This window comes from Macrobrachium rosenbergii, chromosome 11 (assembly GCF_040412425.1).
Source record: "Macrobrachium rosenbergii isolate ZJJX-2024 chromosome 11, ASM4041242v1, whole genome shotgun sequence".
Lineage (NCBI taxonomy): Eukaryota > Metazoa > Arthropoda > Malacostraca > Decapoda > Palaemonidae > Macrobrachium > Macrobrachium rosenbergii.
Genome location: NC_089751.1, coordinates 16474635 through 16492134, shown reverse-complemented (window position 1 = coordinate 16492134; position 17500 = coordinate 16474635). Strand labels below are relative to the sequence as shown.

The following is a 17500-nucleotide window of genomic DNA, read 5'->3' as shown; positions in this document are numbered from 1 at the left end:
TGGCCTTTTTGCTATTACACAATAAACATTTTATTAAATCAGAAAACTATACTTTACAAAAAAACAACTAGATTATTAAAAAAAAACATAAAAAATGATAACATCCACGACACAGAAATACCGAAACAATAAGGGTAACAGGCATATAAGTTCAAGCCTTAAAAATAAAGGTATAAAAATGGGCGACGGGTTCCTATAATATCCCTGTTGTGCTTCTGGCAATAGCTAAAACCACCTAGAGTCACGCAACATCTTCGGTTCCAAGACCATAGTGTGACGCAACCTGCCTCATCAAAAATGAAAGAGAGAAAAATTATTCTCAAAGCGCAGATATAAACAGGTACTTGCAACTCCATCTCCTCTTCATCCTACATGAGACGTGTTTGATATATTGCATCTACTTGTGTTGGAACCGACGGGATAAACGCTGCAGCGAAATAAAGAAAAAAGAAAGACAGAATTTTCTTTATTCTTATCAAAGGGCGTGTCAGAGTATGGAACACAACCGCGACCAAAAGCGAGCCGTTCATTTCCCTTTATGCTAACGTCAGGAAATGAGAGGGAGTATGTGGGGCGGGGGGGGGCTGGGACGTTAAGTGGGAAGTAGGGGGAACTGGAAAGGAGGGAGGGAGGAAGGGACGCCTAGGGCATGGAAGGGAAGGAGGTAACAGAAGTAGTAGTAGGAAAGAAGAGATATTTTCCTCAGTGATGAGAAGGGAGAGGCATTTAAATCAAAAGAAGTAGTGAGGAAAGGACGTATGAAATTTTGATGACGGAGGTGAGTGACACGAAAAACTCGGGATGAAAAACGTGGAGACGGAGAGGAGAGAAATTTTAATACTAAGAAGTAGAAGAAACAGAAGACGAAAGAAAAAAAAACTTCAGCGTCGGTTCTAATGGTTGTTTACCTAAGCCTCGGAAATGTTTCATGTGAAAGGAAAAAGGGATCCGATCTTAAATTACACTGCGAGAGATATTTCGTCAGAGTGAAAAGGTTTACCGCAGTATAAATACACTGTCCAATCTCCTCCTTTGTGAGGAACTTGAATAATAATGAAGGCGGGTTGCAATTCTGAATGCTTTTCGGAGACACGAGAGACACTCCACGGATATATGGAGGAGAGAAAAAAGGCCGATAAGAGGCAAGGAAAATATTGTTTACAAGGAGGCAGATGATGAATAAAAACTGAATAGGAAAGGAATTTTGAATAACAAGGATATTAGGAACTAAAGCGATATGAGAATGCGGCAAACGAAGGAAAGAAAATGAGAAAAAAAGTAAGCCCATTACTTTCAACACACAGAAATACAAAGGAATAAAATCATAAATAAACGGATAAAGTTACGAACAGTAATAAATGAAAGGTATATAGAGACTGAAGAAAATTACGAGCAACGTCGAAAACAAATTGAAAGTAAAAGAAGGAAAGGAAAATAACATACACAACACAAAAAGTTATTTAAGAATAGAAAGGAGGAAACTATAAGCGTAGATGAAAAATTTTGAATGAGGACGCAACACAAATCCTGCGAAAATGAAACAAGAAAAATTACAAGAAAAGAAGGAAGAGAGGTTTTATGAGAGGGAGAAAGTTTCTGACCAGTTAGAAAATTGCCAAGTAACAAGGACCAGGGTCATCATACAGGGGCACATTATACCATTTGTCAAAATTTACCTCAATTATTTTCCAATTTTCATAGAATGAGAGTCGTTAACGCAAACAATTTTCACTGTAGCGCCAGAGTATTGTTCACTCACAAAGAAACACACACATTATATATACATGTATACATACATATATATATATATACATGTAAATTTACATACACACACACACACACACATATATATATATATATATATATATATATATATATATATATATATATATATATATATACATATACATATATATACATACATACATACAGTATATATGTGTGTGAGCGAGTTTGTTCAGTAAAAACTTCCTTACATCCACAACCATCACTTCAATAAGTTCTAAAAATTGTACTAACGACAAGCACTCTATTTTCCATTTTCAACATTGATCAAAATACTCACTCCACCGACCCAGGGCAGCATTCATTTCAAACATCGGCTCTCCTTTTCCATCTTTTATTTGGATCCATTTGCTCATTAACCTTTCTCTCTGCATGAACTTAACTGCAGAACAAGTTATTATTCTCCCTCAGGTTATTGTTCATCTTCTTTATCTTATTGGCTTTATTTTCCGGCTCACATTCTACCTATCCTTCAGTAAACCTGCAGATGATTTACTGTGTCATGCAACTGCACATTAAATAATCTTTCTTGTTTTAACAAATTCTTTCATTTCCTCAGCCCACCTGTTACTGTTTTAATGACATCTTCCTGCCGTCCTGTGCCTACAGACCGGTCCTGCAGTCTCTTGGATCCCATCAAGGAATTTGACAAATTCATCTAATCTTCCACCCGCATCTATAAGCAATCCCTATTTCGCCCTTTTTCTACATATATGTTCTCACTTCCTTCTTAACAAGCTCACTCATCTAGGTTACACTCACCTTCTACTCTTCAAGTTACACTTACATATATTTACACATTTCCTTCAATCCACTTAAAATCAGATATACCTCCAGCCACTCTCGTTTTCACCATTACATCCATTAGAATTTTTTCACATAGTTTTCAAATATACTTATGAATATTCTTCTTCTGAAGCCCTTTCTAGCACAACTGTACCTACCAACAATGCAAAGTCTTTCTTTGTTTCCTACCGTTACATTAAAATCATCTAACATAGCAATTGTTTCGTATTCTCCAAAACCCAACCACGCAGAGATTTAGACCTCCCAAAAACATTCTCATTTAATCCGGGACCCTATACATCCATTATCAGAAGTTCCTCCCACTGACGGACTCGTTCTTACCCATACTATCTTCGAGCGAGAACATTTGCACGCTATCACTCTTCCTATACTATCTTCTACTGAAAACATTTGAACGTTATCACTCCTCCCTTATGTCTTCGTGACTCTAAAGTTCTACCCTTCCCTTGCTCTATAAATCTAAAGCTTTTAGCTTACTCAAATACCATTATTCTTTGTTCTTCTCATTTCAGCTTACGCAGCCCCTTAACATTTGCCTCAGTAAGTACCAAAGTATCCGGTTTTCTCTCCTTAAACCAACTAACTGTCAATTATACACACAATCACACACACACACATATAGCCTATATATATTATAATCGCAAAAGATTCTATATATATATATATATATATATATATATATATATGTATATATATATATATATATAAATATATATACATATATATTATATATATAAATATATATATTATAATCGCAAAAGATTCTATATACTGTACATATATATATACATATATATATATAAATTTATAATCTTGACAACAGATTTAATTCTATACTAAGGAACTCCCCGAGAAAATTACGGACAAAAGTAACCGCAAAAGATTCTTGTCAAACATACAGCAATCATTATTTTACTCATGAAAGATTTTTCAACAGTTAGGTATAAATTTTCTGTCCTTTCCTCTTTCTCATAGTGAAAAAAATCAAGAAAATAAAATAGCCTTGTCACCCGTATCATTAGAGCAAGTAAAATATCCTTGAGACATCACATAACAAGAAAAGAAGCAGTGACTAACACCCCCCTCCAAAACGCACATCCCTCTTACCTTAATTCAACAAGTCCTAGATCTACGTCTCTTGTTTGGATATCTCACGTGGAGGTGACACCTGCAGATAAAGAATAAGGAATAAATAGCCACAAAGGTTAGGGTGAACTTCAAGGAAACCTAATTTACTCATAATTATGTCGTGGAAATCCTTTTACGGGATTTTATCAGATTTCCCATTTAACCAGGTTACATGCGAGCTCTAGCTATGAGAAGGCAACGTAAAATCCCCAAAAATTTTACTTACGTACATAGCACAAGATCTATTTTTCTTCGCGCCGACACGCTCGCACAGTATGTTTGTGTATATACTGTGTGTGCGTGTGTGTATATATATAATGTATGTATATACATATACACATACATATATGCATATGTGAGAGAGAGAGAGAGAGAGAGAGAGAGAGAGAGAGAGAGAGAGAGAGAGAGAGAGAGAGAGAGAGAGAAAGAATATATGAGGATGTGCAAAAATATATGCGAAGACATTTCGATGCTTGCTTGCAAAGACGAATATACCAGACGCCAAACATATGAACAAACAGTAATTCACGGCAGCAAGGTCAAAAACACAGACAGTCAGAGTCTGAGATCACCGGACATCCTATGACAATCACTCGTGTTGTCTTTGTCGTCGTTTTCTTTGGAATACCTGTCCTGACGACGTGAAAACGCACCTACGCACAAACATGGCACTATTGCGACCTCGTTTGCACCAGGTATCAAAGGAATTGGAATAATGATAGAAAAAACGGATGCTCAAAGATCCGTTTGAACCATCAGGGAAGAAGACCCCGTCGTGTTAGCTAATTAGGTCATTTGTTGATTAATTATTATAGGCCTGATAATTCGTATTCAGGAATGTGGCTTCCGTTACCATACAGCAAGATGTATACGCACATGTAGCTCTCTCTCGCTCATACACACACACACATATATATATATATATTATACACACATATATACATATAAATATACATATATATATATATATATATATATATATATATATATATATATATATATATATATATATATATATATATATATATATATATATATATATATATATATATATAGGTTAATATGATCATCTGGGACTTAGGATGTAAGTAAAAACGACTGTAAAATTAGTCATAGACTCTCTTTTTTTTTTTACCAGCGAAGTAATCATGAACATCGAGACAATAGCTGTCACGTTCTCAACGCTTTTTCGTTCTTCATATGAAAGAGTTTTCCTTCATTTTCATTCATTCTTCTATAAAGTCTTCACTAATAATGGAATGGGTTTAACAGAGAATATAGATGGTAAAAGTCCAGTATTGCCACGTCTGGAAAACAGGTTGCATGCAGGATCTTTTGAACTATTGATTGCGCAGTCCGTGATGCATGGGCAGGATTATTATCATGGACGAACAGGGTTTTTTTCGACTATTTTTCAATAACTTTCATCAAGTGACTGACACAAAAGCACAGTCTAATATGATGTCTTGTGAGGCATATAGTTTAATGAATTTATGAAGGAAATGTTGAGCCAGCTGTCAATAAAGACTTTAATTTTTATCCCTTTTAAATTTTTGTTGAGGCTACCACCAACTTCATTTCCAGTTTGGAGAGGAAAATAACTGCAACGAGAGCGGTATCATCTGCACACTGAATGCTCTTATTTACTAAACCAAAACTTGCGTCAATAGTAGAGACGAACCTCAGCAAAAGTCTTCTAAGACAACCCTGTGGATAATCAGTTAAATCCCGAATAATATAAATGATCAAAAACATAGATTCGAACACTCAAGTTGAAAAGATAAAATGCAAGAGACTTAGGATTCTCAACGTCAATGGCAGTACTAAAACCAAATTGAACAATCGCTCCCGTATTCAATGTCATGGTTGTCTTAAGACATGGTTTTCTCATCTGGATAACCAAGTCACAATTTATATTTACTTAAAAAGTATCACGACAAGCTGAGTACAGCAAAAAGATAAGAGAAGAATAGTAAACTGCAAATATTTTAATGTAATGCATATGAATTCATTAAGAGAAGAATAATGGTAGAAAGGCAGAAATAATGGCAAGCAAACAGTAAGATCTCCCTACGTGGGTATTTGAAAGCGGTCAGACAATAAAGCAACGATAGGCAGGAAAATAGGGATTTAACCAAGTTACCTGATGAACTCTAAAGATGGAGATGCTCGATATATGAAACAAGCAAAGGGGGTAGGGGGGTAGGGAAGGAAAGAGGATGGTGGGGGAGGGGGTGAAGGAGGAATGAGGAAAGTTAGGGCATATGCAAACCCCCTATCACAAACTATATATTTTCCCTTCACAAACATTACAACACGTTTGAAAACACTGCATCCCCTCCCACAAACACTGTGTCCCTTTCCACCAACCCAGTCTTTCCCCCTTCCCACAAAGCCGCCAACACCGAGACACGAAAGATGGGAGATATGCACGCAAGGACGCTGGAAATAGGAACAAAGTGAACAAATAAAATGTAAACTTCTTTTCTGCTTGGATTTCTTTCTTAAATTCAAGGTGATACTCACACACACACTCACTTACCACACACACATATATATATGTGTGTGTATAGACAGTCAATAGCATTAGCATGCATTTGGAGACTATTTTCTTTATTTATACTGTGAATTTATGCGTATATCTTCTGTCTTTCATGTGCACCTCTTAGAAACAATAAAATATCTCTTTGTCCTTTGGCGATTTAGATTTAGATATAGCAAAACTAAAAGATTGAGGTCACATAAATACGAAATCTCATTGCTCGATGTCTCACTATTGATTCGATCGCCAGACAGGTAATGTTCACGTCCTTATGCTTCTCAGTCCCCGCCTGGTTTGTTCGTGGTTCGGATGCCTTCGGATGGGTCTTGGTTACCGCTTCTTCTTGCGTGGGTAGGGAGTAGTATAAAATCTGTTTTACGTTAAACACTGAGCGTTAGATGTTGCACGTGGATGCTCTCAACATCCGCTATTGGAAAATGGGAGAAGTCGGGTTTCTATGAATTATTTCCAACATTTCTATAAGCGTTGGAGTGAAGGGGTATGGTCCGCAGTTGCTGAAGGTTTGGTAAATCCCTTGTATACACCTGAATTCATTTACCTTAATGGTCGATTCTCTATCATCTTTACGAGAGGGCAACGCTATTCCCCATCACCAGGGTGCTAAGCAGGTCTAAGCGGCAGCAGATTCGTAAGGATAGTGAATCGTCTTGGGCGGTAAAACACCGCTTATTAGATCTGTTCCATTGCCTTGACTTCACCATGGTGCGTTGTTCAGGGTGATGTTATTGTCTGCATGCCACATTTAAGACTGCTTGAATATCAGTGACGGTGTCTATGGAAACAGCTTTCCAGAAGGTGACTGCTACATATGTTATTAATGAGGAGTTGCCTGACGCGGTTTAATCGTGCGTGCATAGCCTTTCACAGGTAGGCATTCTCATGTAAGGAACGATGACAAAGCATTGCAGGCAAGGTTTAAATTATTCTTTAGACCCTGCTTGTAAAGATCCACTGGCGTTAAGACACCGGCATACACCTGTCAGTTAACATCCAGGAAATGGAGGCAGCTTTCAACTTTATGTTCTATGGTGAAGTGAGGCTCGAGTTATAGTAAGGGCGTTCTGAAGGTGGGGTGGCGTCTCTGTCGAAGAATTCCAAGAATTCCTGTAGGGGGTAGTGTGTCAGTGCACCTCACGTGGTGTTCTGTATACCTTACTAAAGGGTGTTTGCAATGTTCCTTCGGTCCCTAGCTGCACCCATTTTTTGACCTTTTATTTTATCTCCATTCCTGCCTCCTTTCGTCAGTCTTACACTCCAAACTCTGTAACTACTATTTCTTAGTGCAGCTGTGAGGGTTTTCTCCCAGTTCCACCTTTTGATCCTTGTGCTTTACCTCCTTTATTTGCTGGGACTCTTTATCTTGCGATCCAACCTCGCTAACTCCCTCTTTTTAGTATCTTGAGCATTCAATGGCTGAAAGTGCCTCAGTGCTTTTCTTGAGGCAAAATTTCATATAGTCTATCATAAAATCTCTGTCGGACTTCATTACAATGAAACTAACATTTTTATATTTGAAATATTTCTCAGGTTAAGGGTATGCGGTACAGGTCTTCAATACCAACCCAATGTACCGGGCGATAAATGTCTCTCCTGTGAAACATATAGAGGGCTATTTTATGTACATCTAAAGGAGGCACCAAAAGGTGACCTCTGGGATATCCTCTTGCATGGTATCTTAAGGTAAATTCTTATGATGATTATTTCATTTTTCTTATGTACTAAAACATTGTCAATTTATTTTCAACTCCTCCGATGCAACTGTCAAAATGAGTGGCATCGTTTCGAGTATTTATACGATACCACACTATTTGTCAATGGTAATTACTTGCAGAGTTAAGGATAATGATCTATAATCTCACTAATTGTAATCTACCCTATTTTTCTTACAAATGAATACCTGCACCATTTCTCAATAATTTCCTATCCTGTCAGACTGCAGTTACTACAAACCCGTCCTCCTCGCGTATTAACAATTACCTCCTCGCTCATAAATCACTGGAAAACTCGTATGTGTCAAGCCACAGCTCTCTCCTTTGCACCCCTATACTCCGCTATTTCATACCAGCCAACTGATGTCATAGCATTCAGTGCCTCCGAAACAACGCGTTTCCCCTTTCCTGACTCGAGTCATTAATCTTTCCTCGTAAGACCAGTTTCATCGAAACTCCCATGCCGCGCCCTAAAGTACATAGTAGCAGGGTATTTAACGTCACTGGCAAATATTCACACTGTGGACAATCTTTCATACCACCGTCGGTTATGGAGAAGTAAAATAATATGTGTCAAATACTCATAGCAATACCTTCACTCGTTATTAGTTTTGACATACATTTTGTACATGAATATGTGTACATGGACACTTGCTCGTCGCTCTATGGGGTTCCGTTTGTACGGATAGTGCTTAGGCGAATATATGCGCGTGTATATATATACATATATATATATAATGCGCCGTTTGAGTGTGAGTATGTGTGTATAAAGATATATAAATGCATACACACATCGGAATTGCTGAACGAGAAATGAAAATTAGCGTAGATACGTGAAATGTAAATGTTCTGTTTCCAATGTTTCCCTACACGAATTATAAAGAATCTTAGTAATCCATTCATTAGCCTTTACATCGTCCTACTAACGACAGAGAAATGGGCGGTCAGAAAAACAGAATTAAAAACTTAGTGTTGTGCGAAGTTATTCAGAAACAATCTTTAGTAACGTTTGTGCGTATTGCAGATCCCTAAAATATACCGACAAGAAAACAAAACGAATCCTAATTTAGAACAAGTAAAAAATGCGCCGAAGTTCCTTCGGCGCAACCGAGTTTTCTATACAATTCTCAGCCGGCCGTGGTGGACTGTGTTGTTGTGTTACCAGACGCACAATCATGGCTAACTTTAACCTTAAATAAAATAAAAAATACTGAGGCTAGAGGGCTATAAGTTAGTAAGTTTGATGATTGGAGGGTGGATGATCAAAATACCAGTTTAAGATCTTAGGGCGGATAGAAAAAGTGCGGACGAAGAGATAAAGCCATCTCAAAAGTTTTCTTTTACAGAAAACTGAAATGAGAAATTACAACAGGTTTTATAATATCATTGTTAATGACTGAGTATTATAAATGGGCTCTGTTTACGCTAGGGATATTACGAATTGACAAAATATTCCTTAACATGGATTTACCTCATTTAATCTATTTAAATTCAAGAATTAAAAATAGGAATCAAGATTTTATAAAAATTCACACTTTCCTCAGTCTAATTTAAAGTATAATTAACCCAGTATACTTCTAAATATATGCTCATTTTAATACAGAATTCCATTTTAATCAATTTGATAGAAATTATGTAAACTGTATAGCAAGGTTACATTTTAGTTTTGTGTGTATCCAAAAATATGTGGTATTACTCTTGGCCAAAAATAGGTCTCTTTCACTCATGTTCAAGCAGAGTTGATTACGCAGACAAAAGCCTATCCCCACCAGGTACTGCTGGATAAAAGCATAGAGGATAATTACCCAGCACGCAATTACGGCCAGAGGGGTAGGAAGACCATGAAATGCCAGGTCAATAACGTTAGTGCAACGCTTTGTGGGCGTTATTATTCGAAGGCATTAAAAGTAAGTCAAGAGAGGTCACTGACCCAACGGACAAAGAAATAGCATCCTCTGGGGAGAGCAATAAGAAACAGTTCTGTTGAATGAAAGTTGATCTGAGGGAAGATATGTTAAAATAAACAAATCAAAAAGATCCAAACGCACAGAATGGCGCTGCAGCAAATTGATTGCAATCAATAATTTAATAGGAAAGGAAAAACTAAATTTATTATGAGATTTAACCAAGAATACAGTAATAGATACAAATTGACATAATTGACGGCTTGGAAGGAACAGGAATAATAATAAAATGTTTACGTTCACGATTAGGTTAAAATAAAGTGAAAACTGAAAGCGGAGGTAACTTATGGATCTGAGAAACCGAGAGTTAAAAATATCACCAATTTCTCTGACTATAATTAGTTATTATTTAAGAGAAAAACATTCATATCTTCTACCTCACAAACATTCATAAAACAAATAAATATACGTACGAACGAAAATATAACGCAAGAGTACCTTACCTTCTAACTTTACCAGCACGGAAAGATTTAAATCCCAGGTAAACTTCCCAGACCAAAAATAGAGAATCTAATTTTGATGACATGAAACTAAATAGAAGCTTTGAAATAAAAACTCGAGTAATATTTTTTCTACTCGCTCTGAGTCGCCTTTTCTTGGCTGTGCTATATGTATTAATTAAGTCTGGTTCACACAATTATGAAATACATATGAATATCCAAATATAACTCACAAACAAACACACACACACATATATATTATATATACACACATATATACATATACATATATATATATACATTATATATATATATATATATATATATATATATATATATATATATATATATATATATATAATATATATATATATATATATATATATATATATATATATATATATATATATATATATATATATATATATATATATAACTTTAAAGTACGATTGACGCCAATTAACGTTATATATTAATTCTAAAAAAATGCATACATGCCCTGAATCATACACATCCCTAAATATGCTCAAGCTTTTACTTACACAAGCACGTACAAACATGCACAGACTGACGAAGAGTGTAGTGATGGCGTGACATTATGCATAATTGCATCAGTTGCATGAGAATGGCCTTGCAATAAATCTCTCTCTCTCTCTCTCTCTCTCTCTCTCTCTCTCTCTCTCTCTCTCTCTCTCGAGTGTGTGTAACCTGAATATACTTGATTTTCCCTTCCCTTTACTTTGGTTATTTTCGTTGGCAATCCCATTTTAAACAAATCCACACAAATACCCAGAATCAATCCATTTTTAATTTCGCCGATATTTTTGACGTCTTCTGGCGACCTCCCCTTTCAATAGCCCGTTCCTCCGGATACCCATCGTTCATTCCTTCAGCGTCGTCCCCTCATCGTGATGCCAAGATTGAGGTCAAGAAGGTATTCTAAGGCCGACGCATAACGACCGCGATGCGCACCTGGCCTTCTTCGAATGATTGTGCTGCGTACTGGTCAGATTTCATTTACTCTCACGGTCGACTCTTTTATTCCTTTTATCGTTTACTTACATATTCATTTGTGTTAAAGTACTCGGTTCTTTCATAAATAGATTCTCTACTGGTGCAATTTTATTTTCTCTGGTGCGTTTTTCTTCCTTTACAACTTAGTCACAGGCTACTTTAATATTTTGTTTATACTCCAAATCAGTCTTTAGGTAAAACGAGTAAAATTCCCTGTTTGTTCGATCTATACTGTTGCTTTGTTTCCAAAAATAAAAGGGGCAAGACCAAACAAATTGTAAGTTTTTTTCAATTTTTTTTTTGTTGCTATTATCAAAACTACACTAAAAAAAAGCACACAGGTTTTGAAAAACATTTGGAAAATTAATCTTCAATACATTTAGATCTTGAGAAAGTAGGTAGTATTATAAAGTCTCATTTTGAATTTAAAGAAATCTAATAAATTGATTGGCCAATGAATTGATGCTAACTGATCTCCACAGCAGTGATCTAACAAACTTTCTAACAGACACTAACGAAGAAAATTTAAATATTACATAACCAAATCGATGATCAGTACCCACTCCCCCTTCCTCTCTCTCTCTCTCTCTCTCTCTCTCTCTCTCTCTCTCTCTCTCTCTCTCTCTCTCTCTCAAACACTGGGTCAAAATATACAGGAAGTTTTTGGGCAGAAGTCGTGGAATTTTAAGACTTGGCCAGTTATGGATTCTCTGAAAACTAAACTTTTGCCGTTCCTTAAACGATTTAGTTTTTCCAAGTTGATTTTTTCCTTCCATTTTCTTTGCGCTCCTACGTTTCTTTACACACGCAGGAAAATACAGAAGAGTTTTATTGGACTGATTTATTTCTGCGTTAAATATTCTCTTTGCTTTCTCTTTGATGCTTCAGCACGGACGCACCACTCTTTTTCCCGGCATAGCTTTCAATCTCCTGCGCATTACAGTAGATACCACTTATAGAGTAGTCTGAAGTTGGAGAAAAAGAGTTAAATAATTACGCGGAAAAAATATTGTTATGAATGCTTATGTAACCCAAAAGGGAAATCATAATATACGCTTCCTCTTCTATTTTACTTTTTTTTTTATCTGGGGATTTTCGTGTTTCCCGTTGATGAGAACCAGTTTGAGGGCCAAAGGAAATTTTGAATAGGTAAAAAGCGTAGCTTACCTGTAAGTCAGCAATAATCACTCCTGTTCAAACAAGAGTATGGCAACGGGCTCTTTCTGGGCATAACATTTACAAACGAGACAATACAGGTAGATCTAATAACGTACCCACATAATCACAGAGAAAGACAATAATTTTGTCAAGAAACAACATTTCCCAATATAATCAGTAAAAAGATATTTTCATATGATTTTGTACACACTGGCATGAGGTATCATTCTTATGACCTTGCTTTAGTCAGATTTTAGTTGTCTGTCTTGTGTGGAAGACAAACAACACGCTTCAATACAAATATATGAGAAAAATTCGATAGCAACCATCCAAAAATACTCGGTCATAATGAAAAGGTGTTTTGTCCAATGTTATGATATAAGTGATACACAAAGAAGTATGTAATTCGAAAATACATGCAATCGTAAGATTGCCCGTCTTTCGCTCAGTGAGGATATGCAACGCTGAGACTGGTCGATATTGTGATGGCTGACCATCAACGCATGCCAGTCACCGTCGGCATTTAAGCCTCTAAAGCATTCGCTGAAAGCTTGATCATGGGGCTCGCAGCCTTATTCCAAAAATCAAGGCTCAGTATGAAAGGGTAACTCTCCTCTAGCTACCCTATCTAACTGTGAGGTGACAGAAGTGACTGCAAGATTTTACGAGAAGGGACAAGATAAGGTATAACAGGGTCGAGAGAGGTATACCATACGGTAGGGCTTCATGGCGAGGATGGGTAAAATGGGCAGAAAATTATTACATCTGGGCACAAGGTCGTGGAATGAGAAAACAGGCCATCTATGGACAATTAGGACGACTGATGTTTCGAAAGCTTTCTGCACAAGATATTCATCCGCGATTGAACATTTCAAACAGTGAGCGTGTCTATGACCGCTGTTTTGTTTGTCATTGATTGTGATGAGAAACGGTATCATACACACACACACACACATATATATATATATATATATATATATATATATATATATATATATATATATATATATATATATATATATATATATAATGCCGTTTTTCTTAACAAGCCATGACAAACAAAACAATTTTATATATATATATATATATATATATATATATATATATATATATATATATATATATATATATATATATATATATATATATATATATATATATATGAGAGAGAGAGAGAGAGAGAGAGAGAGAGAGAGAGAGAGAGAGAGAGAGAGAGAGAGAGCGTGTGCGTGTGTGTGTGTGACTCGTAGACTTACCATTGCCAAAATTTGTTTCAACGCACATAAAGCCAAGGAGTTTTCTTACCATTTCATCTTATTACCCTTTGAAAAACGCTATGAAACACCGGTCAATTTTCAACTAACTTTTAATCACGCCCTCCTTGTGAAATAGACCGGATATTTATGTAAACCAAGTCCTTGCGACAAACCCATGCTTGTTTCTGAAAATATACCAGATCCAAAAGAAAAAAAGAAAAAAGGAAACAAGTCTGTTACGTTTCCATTCATCACCCAAAACAAGACCTGAAACGGTCTCTCAAGTTTCTCGTGGGTAGTTGCACGGACAGAATGGTTGGAATAGACAGCCATTCGACACATCGTGAAACATGATCGACCGCTAAGTCTCTCGCTGTTGTCTCTGATATGCTGGAAAGGAAGGATGCTGCTGGAGTCTTACTGCCCACAATCCAGATGTATTTCCAAATACATATAGTCGTTACAACACCGGTTTGGTTTCTTATTATTCATTTATTCACTGACGAATGAAAGGTTGCAATGCTAGATAAGTTTTCCGATATTCATATGTTTCATTTTCATGTCGATGAAATTGTAAATATAATAACGTGATGTACATGCACATGTATGTACGTGCGTGCGCATGTATGTATGTATGTATATAATATATATATATATATATATATATATATATATATATATATATATATATATATATATATATATATATATATATATATATATATATATATATTATATATATATGCGTTAATAAACAGCAAAGAATGATATAAGTAAGAAAGTATCGAAAAAAACTTGTAGAACAAAGATATTTCTGCCATAGAGCACTAAATAACAGCATACACAATTTGAATATTACCAACAAAGGACACGTATTGACGAGCCTATTTCCGTACGCAATATGACGTATTTGAATTGCAAGACTGAAATCTGTCAATATTCACTGATGAATTATTCAGTGGCCTTGGATGGAAGTCACGTACATAGATGTGATATCATACACATCTCATTTTCATTCACAGAGGGATAATGTTTAAAAAATTCTCATATCGGACGCGTCAAAATTACATTTTTTCCTTCATATTTCAAATGAGATCGGCTCTATGAATGCAAATCACGTAAGTGAATCATCATTACCTCTCTCTCTCTCTCTCTCTCTCTTCTTGCATACTGAAATGTATACATACTGCCTATGTATGTATACAGAGATCATGAGCATCCCGACGGTTAAGATGAATTAATTTACCATTATGCCTTATTTAAACGTGGAAATAACGGTCCTTATGATTGTTTAGTTTGCATGCTTGTGGGGCTTTTTAATTTTGTTTTTAAGGTGAAGAATACAAAAATTTTCAACTTTTATTACATATTTGCAGTCGTGTCGACTTATGCTATTGTATTTACCTGTGTTTACTGCTGAGAGAAAGGGCGCTGGTGACTGGTACAATACATGTACATACGCTACCGGGGTCTAAGCGATGACAGGCAGGCCAGCCGATCGAGACTACAAAGTCTACCGCAAAGCCAAATCAAAGTCCTTCAAAAAGAAGGCATCGTGCTTACCCCACACAAATGGGACAAAAGCACGTAAAAAGAAAAAAAAAAGAAGATTTCTGTTTTGTGTCGACTGTCTACTGTTATTTCTGTAACTTTTACATTCTCTTCGCTCCTAACCTAGAGCCACTCCACAACTCACCCGCACCCCCGCAACACTCGCAAAACCTTTATCCTACTTCGTTCCGGAATAGGACACGTGCTCAGACAACTGAGACCCTCTTCTCAGTCACTAAAGCACGCGTTCTATTCTTCGTTCGAAAGCTCAATGACTCCTGGAATTGGTACATTACTCGCGATCCGCGGATAAAATGTCTAGATGTTTATTTTTCTGTTCAGAGAACCTTAAGGCCAATTATGTACAAAATAACTTGAATGATCCCAAAATCAGGCATTCAGCTCTACTTAGTTCTTGAACAGTATTCCACTTCCCTTTTCCATTTCTCCCGTTATCCATCTCCCTTTACATACGTCACCGGTTTATATTCCTCTCCACACATATTTAACATTTACTTCCAGAGAATTCTTTCTCTTAATTGTGTATTCAAGAGGAAAACTTTCGTATGTTCCCTGAAACCAAACGTCCACAGGGTACTCGTACCATAAGTATTCATAAGAATTCATTAGAATGCGTCAACGATTTATATTTACCTCTACAAATATAATTTTAAATAATGACGTTATTTAAGGAGCAGTGCAATGTTTACACAAATGATGCTCTGTAATTATTAATAATAATAACAATAATAATAATAATAATAATTAATAATAATAATAATAATAATAATAATAATAATAATAATAATAATAATAATAATAATAATAAGAAGAAGAAGAAGAAGAAGAAGAAGATTTAAAAGATGGGAATAATATAGTATAACCTTACCATTCCATATTGAAAATCTCAGTCTATAGTCTATATCTGCGATCACATACTTTAGCGATACAGATAAAACCAAAACACAGTTATCGCCATTGATTAATTACAATTTTTCGTAGAAATCCTTGACGTTATCCGCAATGGCATTTCTCATTACTCATGTTTACAAACATAATCTTCGTGTAGCTGCTAAGTTAGTTAGGTAATGTTCCGCAGTTCGGATAAATACTTATTTCGAACTGAGAATATGAAAGAAAGAAAAAAAAGAGAGAAAGAAAGAAGCTACAGTAGTACATTAAAAAGGCATAAAAGAGGAAAATGAATGACGTGCATATTAATAAAAAAAACTGACAGAAAGCAATAAAACAACTGACAATAAAAACTGAAAAGAATAAAAACTAACGCATAAATATGCATATACAAATACAAACAGATAATTGAATATATAAATATCAACAGACGATGGCAGGAGATTTGAAGAGAGAAGTGTTTACACAGAAAATAATAGTTTTTAGTTTTCTGTAAAAGAAAACTATTGAGAGGCCATTTCTCTGTCTGTCCACACTTTTTCTGTCTGCCCTCAGATCTTGAAAAGTACTGTGGCTACTGGGCTGCAAATTGGTGTGTTGATCACCGACCCTCCAATCATCACAGACCAAATTGCAGCCCTCTACCCTCGGTAGTTTTTATTTTATTTAAGGTTAAAGTTAGCCATGTTCGTGCTTCTGGCATCGCTATAGGTGCCAACAACACAGACCACCACCGGGCAGTGGCTGAAGTTTTCATGGGCCGCGGCTGAGAGTTTCATACAGCATCATACGCTGTACAGAAAACTCGATTGCGTCGAAGTTTCTCAGGCGCATTTTTTACTTGTTTGTATTTATTTTTACTTGAGTTGCATGAAGAAAAAAAAAAAAAACGATTTGCACAGGGTATTATTAATTTTGTAAACATTTTCCGAGCTAATTTCCAAATATATCACAAACTTGCCGTACTATTTTCAGTACAACGTAATAAAAACCTTTTCACATAATGCAATATTCATATTTGAACTGCGAGAGCACATCATTGCATGGAAAATGTAAACGGTAGAAATCATGAAAAATAAATCACATTAGCAATGAAACAGTAATGAGGATTAAGGCTGCACATGAAAATGACATGGAAATTTAAAATAATAAGAGAGCAAAGAAACAAGTAAAAAATTAAAAGGAAAGTTAATGTCCAGAGCAAGTAATGATG

General features: G+C 35.8%; 1 protein-coding gene across 3 annotated transcripts in view; it reads right to left on the bottom strand.

The window, feature by feature from the left end:
* LOC136843197 (metabotropic glutamate receptor 5-like) overlaps positions 1 to 17500 on the bottom strand; it is a 549708-nt gene that overhangs the window by 306204 nt on the left and 226004 nt on the right. For all 3 annotated transcript variants that reach the window (XM_067111270.1, XM_067111272.1, XM_067111271.1), the window contains exon 3: positions 3700 to 3760. The gene's annotated coding sequence lies outside the window, so the exon portion shown is untranslated. The remainder of the gene's footprint in view (positions 1 to 3699; positions 3761 to 17500) is intronic.